Raw genomic sequence first — 11,046 nt, forward strand, 5'->3', positions numbered from 1 at the left:
AAACTTGAGTGTAGGTCAGAACCACCTGGAAGGTTTGGTCCAGTACAGGTTGGTGGGCCACACTTCCATTGTCTGGAGTGGGACCAGAGAAATGGCATTTTTCCTTTCTTTTAAAATTAATTTTAGAATTGAGATATATTTGACATATAACATTATATTAATTTCAGGTGTGCAATGTAATGATTTGATATATGATATATATGGCAAAATGATCACTGCAGTAAGTCTAGTTAATATTGGTACCCATAAATGGTTAAAAATTTTTTTTTTCTTACTATGAGAACTTTTAAGATCTACTCTATTAGCAAAATAGTAACACTAGTAACTATAGTCACTATGGTACACATTACATCCCCATGACTTATTTATTTTACAACTGGAAATTTGTACCTTTTGACCCCCTTCACCCATTTTTCCCAACTCCCTCCACCTCCACCCACTTCTGGCAACTACCAGTCTGTGTATCTATAAATGAGCTCAGGGTTGGTTTCTTTGTTTCTTGCTTGTTTTGTTTTTGGATTATACATGTAAGTGAGATCATATAGTATTTGTCTTTCTCTGTCTCACTTATTCCACTTAGCATAATGCAGTCAAGGTCCATCCATGTTGTCCCAAATGGCAAGATTTCATTCATTTTAATGGCTGAAAAAGATTCCGTTGTATTTATATACCACATTTTTTTTTTTATCCATTCGCCTGTTGGTGGACATTTAGGTTGTTTCCATTTCTTGGCTATTGTAAGCAATGCTGCAGTGAACATAGGGATGTATATATCCCCTCAAATTAGTACTTTTGTTTTCTTTGGGTAAATACCCAGAAGTGGAATTGCTGGGTGATATGGTAGTTCTGTTTTTTTTTTTTTAATTTGATCATACCATGTGGCTTGCAGGGACTTAGTTCTCCTACCAGGGATCGAATCTAAGCTGTTGGCAGTGAAAGAACAGAATCCTAACCACTGCACTGCCAGGAAATTCTCATTTTTTAGTTTTTGAGGAACCAACAATTTACATTCCCCCCAACAGTGCACAAGGGTTCCCTTTTCTTCACATCCTTGTTATTGCCAATGCTTGTTATTGCTTGTCTTCTTGGTAATAGCTACTCTAACAGATGTGAGGTGATACCTTACTGTGGTTTTAATTTGCATTTTCTTGATGATTAGTGCTGTTCAGCACCTGTTGGCCATCTGTAAGTTGTCTTTGGGAAAATGTCTATTCAGATTCTCTGCTCATTTTTTAACCAGGTTGTTTTCTTTTTTTCTCTGCTGTTTTGTTTTTTTTTTCCTGGGTTTTTAAATGTATTTTGGATATCAGCTTCTTATCAGAAGTACATGTTTCTTAAAGTAATCCACTTCCATGACAGTAGAAGCACACACATATGAGTAACTGTTGCTGATCGTAGATAATAGGTTTTTTTTTTTTTAGGATAGCATTTATCACTTTAAAATGTTTGACTGTAGTAGCCTGATATCTACCAAGTGTGACTTTCTCAAGGAACCAGTCCCTCCTTATTTCACCAGGTGAGCTGTCACATTGTCAGTCCATCAGGCCTGCTGCTCAGCCTCCCCACCACATGGGTTATGGACACATGGATAGGGCCAAGAATTGGTTTAGGGATGGATACATGGCCTATATAGATTCCTTCCTAGAACAGGTCCATGGGTGTTAGGGGAAGAACATCTTTTGCTCCTGTTGTAGTTGCTAAGCTAGAAGGATGCATCTGGGTCTGTGGGTAACCACCTTTCCTTCTGCATGCATGGTGAGGGGCTTCTCTGAAGGACACTGACTCACAATCAGAAGCAAAATTGAGAGATGGAGAGAGATGAGCTTCGAAAACAGTGTGAGCCTTGAGTCCAGCACTCGCTTTAAATTTCTGCATCCCACTTCACATGATAATACCCTTCCTTAAACTGATAGGAGGTGGACTGTTGTCATTAACAACTGAGAGTCCTAATTAATTCAGTGACCTGGTAGATAAGTATTCACTCTAATGTTTTCAGAGGTATTTATTAAACATCCTTTATGGCCCTGAAGCCCACTACTCTATTCCCCTATACTTAACAACAACAAAAAAGGGATTATCAAATTATAACAATTTTAAGTCACTTAAGAACAGTATGCTCCTTTTCAGGAAAACTAAATGATATTTATTACAATAAGAGAATATACAATATTTGCTAATTATTTTGAGAAATCTCTCTCTAGAGGTGATGTTTGCTTGCTGTTTTAATGTTTAAGTAGAGATCAGACAGGGAACTCTGCCCACTGAACTTGCCTCACATGAGATTCTAGAGTTATGATTGGATTCACCAAGGACCATGTATTTCTGTTCCAGGGGATGAGCAAAAAAGTCAGAACCTTTACCTTATAGTGTGCACAGAACTTGGATATCTGACCCTTGGTACCAAGTGAGTTCCCAGCTTACTGTGGGGGTGGGGGGAAGGTATCACTGTGGCAGACAGCTGAAAACTGTGAAGTAATATTTACTATTGCCTAGTCCTGCCTTGGAAATGAATGAACATTGACCTTTGATTGGTGTCCTGAAATTTCCATCTCATTGCTTAACAAATTTCAAAGTAAGCCCAGCACTGAAAAGGAACTCATCTCAGATTTTGGTAAGGTTTTAAAACACATGATAAGATAATCAAATTTTGAGCATGTTGCCTAAAAAGGGCAGAACCCTAGCTCTGAAGAATTAAAACTGCAATGACAGATATGTTTATTAGAACACTTGAAGAGGAAGAATATATTTAATATTTCTTGTGACAGGAGAAGTGATAAAAATAAGTCACAAGTTGAAAAGGTGGATGAGCCCAAATAAGACAAATAGCATAGAAAAATCACATTTAAAGAAATTTTTTAAAAAAATGCTTGAATTTTAAAGTTAAGATAGAAGAAATGTACTTTCAAAAACTCTTGGGAAGTAGTCAGTCCCCTGGGGTAGAATCTCACATGAGATATAAATTGATTTTTCTTTCAGAGGGTTGTTGATGGCATTTAATTCAATCTGTTTGCAGATTTCTGAAATCTGTCCTCGCTTCCACAGAGCAACCACTGGGAGCTGGTAACTTACCTCAATCTCCTTGCTCCCATCTTTTCACTCTCTGGTAAAACAAACACCCATCATAAACAATATTCAACACCGCTGTTTTTGTTACAGACCTTCCTACACACTTGCACGTATCAGAAACATCAACGATGTGTTTCTCCTACCTTGGCATGTAGAGGAATGTAGCACAGCTACTGTGTTAAGAATGTCTATGCACAGATTTCAGCTGAAAGACACATTAAAGAACATGTCTATTTGTGCTCATTGGCAAGTGGTGGTTGCAAGCCTGCTCTTTCCTCACTCGTTTATCCAGTGACTGTCCCATCGCTCTGCAAGACTATGAACATAGAGATGAAAAAAGTATCTCCTGCCTTTAAGTAGACCACAGCCTAGTGTAACTCCAAATATGAAAGACAATACTGTCCAAATTCTTCACCACTGACTCTGAGGTTAGGAAAGCATCCTTTAGCTCTGAAACAAGGCAGTTAACAGACCTGCACACTCATGACACCGGCCTGATCGAAATTGTGATTTAACAAACTGAGTTAAACAACTAGATGCCATGTAATCTCTGAGTGTCTGCTTCTGTCCTTTCTGCAGCTGCTGCTGATGCCTTTGTGGCCAGTGTAGCTTGTTTTCTATCAAGGGAAATGCAAGATGGTTGCTCTTGGGAAAGTTCTCCATCTTGTCTCACTGATGCCTGAGCCCCTACTTGACTCCTATTGATGCTGATGCCCTTACCCTTATGTGACCCCACAACATTGGTCCCCTCTCCCTCCCCCATCCCTTGGTGGTGCTTGCCTATGTCATCATTTTCATTCTACTATATGTTGGCACAGTGTACCTGCAAGCTATCCTTTTATCAGAGTTCCAAATGCAAAGGGAATTTCGAGTCCCCCCCTTTGCTTTTGGCATGACCTCAAACTATCTGGAGTATTTTTATTGCAAACCTTATCCAGGGTTTGACTGTGGGAGGTATGGAGGCAGAACTGATTTCTCTCCTTGATAACTTCTCTCTCTCTTCTCTCCCAGCTGCTTTTCCCAGTGGCCAAAGGGCTTTCTACTTTTCCTCTCTAGGTGATAGGAATACTGTATCTTCTTTCTTGCCTATTCTATGGATTTTGTAAGATTCTGATCGAGTTGGCTAGACTTGAGTCTATTGAAACATGAAAGATATTAAATACCCTTTTGTGGGTCTATTCAGAAAACAATGAACCAAACCTAGCTTTCAGCACCTGATTCTAATGTGTTAGAATTCTGGTTTGAAGATCAAAACTGAGCAATACTTCTTTTTCTCCCCAGAATGATGAGTGCTGTTGATAAGCCAGGATAATGCAACAAATGGGAAATGAAATTTACATCAGTCTAATATTTCAAACATATCATCCTTATTATTGGGTTATAGAAAGGGATCATCACGAAGCAGAAAAAATAATCATCTGTAATCTCATCTCCAGAAAACAATAACAGTAATGTTTTTAGCTGGGTACTTAATGGGTGACTTAGAGCAAGTAAGTTTACTTTCTGATCCCATTTCCTCCTCTGCTAAATGGGATTAATTCCTTATTTTCCTTCCATGGAGGATTGTTTTGATTAAAGATGGCATTTTTACCATAGAGGAAAATGATTATATATAATTGGTTCTGATTCTTTCTATCTTTTCCTGTTGTAATGCTCTGTTATTCAAATTTCTGTATCTTTATAGTATACTTTAATACTTGGTGAAACGAGTATTATACATCTTTTACTATTGTCCTATTACATACCTTTAAAAATAATTTTTGTGATTAAAACTTTTTCCTTTTAAAATAAACATTGGAATTATTGTGTTAACTTCTTAAGCACTTTTTAGTATTTTCATTTGTTGTTGTTCAGTTGCCCAGTCATGTCTGACTCTTTGTGACCCCATGGACTGCAGCAAGCCAGGTCTGTCTGTCCCTTATCATCTCCCGAAGTTTGCCCAGTTCATGCCCATTGCATCGGACATGTATTTTCATTAAGATTCCCTTTATGATATTAAACATTCATGTAAACAGGTTTTCTTTTCTGGACCTTGGTAAATAAAATTTGGTAGTTTTCATCATAAAAAGGTGTTTCACATTTCTTATTAAGACATTTCCTAGGCCTTTTATGTTTCTGATTTTTGTTGAAAATGGGACTTTTTTCCTATTAAATTTCTTGACTGATTACTGGTGGTATATAGAAAAAAAATACTGTGGACTTTTGGTATATTTTAAAACTAATTATCTTACTGAGTTCTACTAATCAATTTTCCTTTGATTTACTTTGCTTTTCCATTTAGAGAAGCATGATCTGAAAATAAAGATTAATTTGGACCCATGTTTCTAAAATTTACCAACTAAAAAAATTCTTCTGCTCTTTATTGCATTGACTAGAACTTCCATAAAAGTGCTAAATAATAAGCAGCACGCTGTTCTTGTTGGTAAATTTAATGGGAATGGACTTTAGTATTTCATCATTATCTCTAATACTGGCTATCCTTATGCAAGAACTATCCTCTAATAAATTAAGGTTTTCTTCTATTATCAGGAGGCTTTTGTATTTATTTTAATATTTTATATATTTTAATTATTTTTAGTCTTTGCATTTATTAAAAGAATTATTTTTTAACCTTCTGAGGTACTGAAGTGACTAATTGATTGGTATGTTTAACATGCTACTGGGTTAGCCTGTTATTTATATTAATGGGAGATTAGTTTGTGATTTCCTTTTTTGTGCTCTATTTGTTGAACTTGGGGATTAGAGTATTACTGGTTTGGGAAAATGAATTGGGAAGTATGCCATCTTTTTCTGTGCTCTGGAACCATTTAAATTATATGTGAATTATTTTTCCTTGAAGCTCTGCTAGAACTTAGTAGTAAAATTGTCCAGACATGGCACAGCATTTGGAGTTATTTCTAGGCCAGTATTTCCATTTCTTCCATGGTTATTAGTACCCAGATGAACTACTTTCTCAAATCATCTCTGGAAGTTAATGTGTTTTATGGAAAACCATGTGTTTCATCCTTATTTTCAGAATGTTTAGCTTAGAGTGGTGCATTTAAATTTCTCATGGCATTACAAAGTACTTGTATTATCTGTAAATAAAGCTTGATTCTCAGTTTTAGTGATTGGAATGTGTTTTCTGTTGTCTAAATCTGTAAGAGCTTTGCCTATTTTTTTGAAATTTTTAAAGAAATTATTTCTAGAAATTATTTATCAAATCTGTTTTTGTTTTCTAATAACTTTTATTTTTATATTATTAGCAATTCATTTCTACTTACCTCCTAGGTTTCTCTTCTTTTTTTGACATTTTTTTCAAGTTTATTTTCATTTTCTGATTTTAAAAATAAATATTTAAGGCTGTGAGATTTCTTCTGAAGTTGTCCTCATCGTATCAATTTTAGAAATCTTTTTATTTTGTATTGCAGTATAGTTGATTAACAATGTTGTGATAGTTTCAGGTACATAGCATAGGGACTTAGCCATCCATATACCATGTATCCATTCTCCCCATCATATCAATTTTGATTTGTAGATTTTGTTACTTTTATATGTTTAATGTTCTATAGATGCACTGTTTTTTGTTTTGTTTTGTTAGCTTTTGTAAAGTTTGAGTATAATTTACAAACATTAAAATGCACATATTTGAGACTTCCCTGGTGGTCCAGTGGTTAAGACTCTATGCTTCCAATGCAGGTGGCACGGGATCTATCCATGGTTGGAGAAGTACTGCACAGGGCATGGGGAGGCCAAATGAAAAAAAAAGAGAGAGAGAAATGCACATATTTGAAGAGTACAATTTGATAATTTTTTAATTGAAGTAAATTTTTTGTGTGCTGTGCTGTGCCTAGTCATTCAGTCATGTCCAACTCTTTGTGATCCCATGGACTGTAGCCCTCCAGGCTCCTCTGTCCGTGCGGATTCTCCAGGCCAGAATACTGCAGTGGATAGCCTTGCCCTCCTCCAGGGGATATTCCCAACCCAGGGATTGAACCCGGGTCTCCCGCATTGCCGGCGGATCCTTTACCATCTGAGCCACCAGAGAAGCCCATCAATACTGGAGTGGGTAGCCTATGCCTTCTTCAAGGGATCTTCCTGACCCAGGAATTGAACTAGGGTCTCCTGCATTTCAGGTGGATTCTTTTCCAGCTGAGCTACTAGGGAAGCCCAAATTTTACATACAGTGAAATGCATTTCTTAATTGATGAATTTTCATAAGTCTGTGTAACCAATACACCAAGTAAGATGCAGAACTTTCCTGTCCCCTAATATTCCTTCTGTCCCCTTCCAGTCAGTCCCCCACCGGGCAACCATTGTTCGGAGTCCTGTCACCAGAGTCATTTTGTTGATTCTTAAATTTCGTATGAATGAAATCATACAGTAGTGCTCTCTGTATCTGACTTCTTTCCCTCAGCATAGTGATTTTTAGATTAATTCATGTTGTTGCTGGTATCAACGGCACACTTTTCTTTTTAAACTACTGACTTTTAAAATTGCTGAATTTTAGAACTTGTATCATATGACTGTACCACAGTTTGGTTATCCTATCTCTCCTGGAGGGCTTTTTGGGGTTTTTCCAATGTTGAGCTATTATGAATAAAGCTGTTTTTGTTTCCCCTGGGTTAGTGCTTAATGAAATTGGAGGATCAAGGGCTAGTGTTCGTGCGTGCTCAGCCTCTCATTTGTGTCCATCTCTTTGCAACCCCATGGGCTGTATAGTCCTCCAGGCTCCTCTGTCCACGGAATTTCCCAGGCAAAAATACTGGAGTGGTTTGCCATTTCTTTCTCTAGGGGATCTTCCCAGCCCAGGGATCAAACCCACCCCTCCTGCATCTCCCGCATTGCAGGTGAATTCTTTACTGCTGAGCCCCTGGGGAAGCCCCTCAAGGGGCAGATGTGTGCTTAATTTTAAAGAAAGTGCTGAACAGTTTTTCCAGTGGTTGTACCATTATAGACTCCATCTAAAAATGCACGAGACTTCATTGTTCTACATCCTTGCTAATGATTGGCATTGTCAGTCTTTAATTTTTGTCACTTTGGGGGGATTGTAAAACAGAATCTCATGTGATTTTAGTATGTATTTCTCTGATGGCCAATGACTATTAGGTGTGCTTATTGGCCATTTATAGAACTGTTTTTGTTAAGGTTGTTCAAGCCTTTTGTCTGTTTTTAAACTGAGTTGTCTTTTTGTTATTGAGTTATAGGAATTCTTTATGTATTCTGGATATAAGGTCTTTGCCAGATTTATGTACTATAAATATTTTCTTCTAGTCTGTGGTTTATCTTTTTTTTCTTTTTTGCAGTGTCTTCTGAAGAGTAGGGGAGAAGGCAATGACACCCCATTCCAGTACTCTCGCCTGGAAAATCCCATGGACCTAGGAGCCTGGTAGGTTGCAGGCCATGGGGTTGCGAAGAGTCGGACACGACTAAGCGACTTCACTTTCACTTTTCACTTTCATGCATTGGAGAAGGAAATGGCAACCCACTCCAGTGTTCTTGCCTGGAGAATCCCAGGGACGGCGGAGCCTGGTGGGCTTCCGTCTATGGGGTTGCACAGAGTCGGACATGACTGAAGCGACTAAGCAGCAGCAGCAGCTGAAGAGTAAGAGGTTTTAGTTTTAATGGAGTCCATTCTTGTAATTTCTTCTTTTATGGTTATTGCTTTTTTGTTTCATTTAAGCAGTATTTACATATCTGAAATATTTCAAATATATTCTATATTTTCATCTACAAGCTTTACAGTTTTAACTTTTTTTGATCTTATCATTCACCCCAAGTTATCATTTGGGATGAAGTATAGAGGTCAGGATTCATTATTTTTTTCTCATTAGCTATTCAATATTCAATTGTTTCCATACCATTTGTAGAAGAACTCTCCACTTCCTATTGAATTATTTTGGTGCCTTTGCTAAAAATCAGTTGAATGCATTTTGTAGGTCTACTTCTAGTCTTTCTAGTCTGTTTCTGTAATTGCAATTTTGATATCCTCTTTGACCCATGAGTTGCTTAGGAATATGCTGCCATCTTTAACAACAACTCTTAACTGTGACCTAGAAGACCATTTCATTGGGGCCAGGTCAGGACTGAGGCTCAATGGTTATAATCCTAAGAATGTTTGTTTATCCTATAACATGGTGGTTCTCAAATTTAGCAGCGTTGCACAGGGAGTTCACAAACAAGAATAGTTTTGGGGACTCTATCTCGGGCCTAATTTTCACTGTAAAAACTGGGAAATTTAAAAAGCCCTTCAGGTGATTCTAAGACATCCAGTCAATTTGAGAACCATTGCCCTAAGCATTGCCTCTTACAGCAAAGAGCAGATTGATGGTAACACACTGAGCCCTCAGAGGGTTCAATGTGTTCCATTATTTCAGTGTATAGACTCGACCTTCCAAAAAAGGGAGATAGAAAATTAGCCTGTTATTTCTTCAGGCATTGAAATGAACATGAACTTCAGATCATCTTTCGATGTATATAATATCTATTATCATTGTCATATACTTAAAATATTTTTCATGTTAACAGCTATTGGATTCTGGATGACTGTTTTGCTGTTCAGGAATGGGAACTCAAAGTTTTAGGGAGGAATCTTTCGTGCATGGAGACAAGTGCCTTATTTACTCAAGAGCCAGTGGGTCAAGAAAGCTCCAAGAAAGCTGAGAGAACTGTCGGATGAAGTGCACTACATTCAGGACCAGAGGGAACACTTTTGGAGAGACTTACAGTCTCAGAATATTGGTGAGAATATTAAAAAAAAAATAGTTTCTCAGTAGATGCTCTATTTTAAAAATGACAGTCTTGCTTTAGATAGGAGCTTCTCAACTGGGCATGGTTTTTTGTTCTAGGGGACTTCTGGTAGTATCTAGAGACATTTTTTTTATTGTCACAACTGGAAGGGGTGCTGTTGGCATCTAATGAGAAAAGGCCAGGGATGCTTCTTGTATTTGTGTATTTATTTACTGATTTTGTTTTTGGCAGTTTTCATTGTGGTGCATGGGGTCTTCAGTGCTGTGTGTGGGCTTTCTCTGGTTGCAGAGAATGGGGGCTACTCTCTTGTTGTGACGTGCAGGCTCTAGGACAAGTAGGCTTTAGTAGTTGTGGTTCATGGGCTTAGTTGCTCCGTCGCGTGTAGGATCTTACTTCTCAGACCAGGGATTGAACCTGTGTCCCCTGCATTGGCAGGAGGACTCTTAACTACAGGACCACCAGGGGAGTCCCCCAGGGATGCTTCTAAACACTCTATAGTGCACAGGGCAGCACTCCACAGCAAAGAATTATCCAGCCCAAAATGTCATTAGTGCAATAATTGAGAAACCCTGTCTTAGACAACGAGAGAGATTTTCCTGCAAATGACTACTTGGCAGCTAATGTTGATGGTCCAAAGATTTCTCAAACCAACGTGTCCAAAATCCAATTCATGTCTTTTTCCACCAAATTTTGGGCTTCTTTCAGTGTCTTTATCTCAGGAAATGTTACCAGTGTTCATTCTATTGGGCAAACCAGAAATCTAGGTCTAACACTTTATGTCTCTTTGGTGTTCTGTCATAGCTACGGAGATGTGGATTTAGTTTTATTTATTTAAATGAAGATTTGCATTATTTATGTATATGTTTTAAAGTTTTATTTATTTATTTAATTTTGGCTCTGTTGTATCTTTGTTGCTGTGCAGCCTTTTCTTTAGTTGTGAGGGGTGGGGACCACTCTCTAGCTGCGGTATGCAGGCTTCTCATAGAGGTGGCCTCCCTTGATGCAGAGCATGGGCTCCAGGGCATAGGCTCAACAATTGAGGCACATGGGCCTAGTTGCTCCTTGACATGTGGATCCTTCTGGATCAGGGATCAAACCCGCATCTTCTGCATTGACAGGCAGATTCTTCACCACTGAGGCACCAGGGAAGACCTAGTTTTATTTATGCTGCATGGGATTCACCAGGCATCTTAATCTGAGGAGTCATACCTTTCACTTGTAATAGGAAGTTCTTAACCATTATCTTTTCAA

The 11,046-nt window shown here is 38.0% G+C and overlaps 1 protein-coding gene across 1 annotated transcript in view; it reads left to right on the plus strand.

The window, feature by feature from the left end:
* REXO2 (RNA exonuclease 2) overlaps window positions 1–11,046 on the plus strand; it is a 120,777-nt gene that overhangs the window by 39,992 nt on the left and 69,739 nt on the right. The window contains exons 10-11 of the transcript XR_014069565.1: window positions 8,352–8,434; window positions 9,574–9,786. The gene's annotated coding sequence lies outside the window, so the exon portion shown is untranslated. The remainder of the gene's footprint in view (window positions 1–8,351; window positions 8,435–9,573; window positions 9,787–11,046) is intronic.

Source organism: Giraffa tippelskirchi, chromosome 11 (assembly GCF_054371585.1).
Source record: "Giraffa tippelskirchi isolate mGirTip1 chromosome 11, T2T-mGirTip1v1.2.pri, whole genome shotgun sequence".
In the NCBI taxonomy this organism is placed as follows: Eukaryota; Metazoa; Chordata; class Mammalia; order Artiodactyla; family Giraffidae; genus Giraffa; species Giraffa tippelskirchi.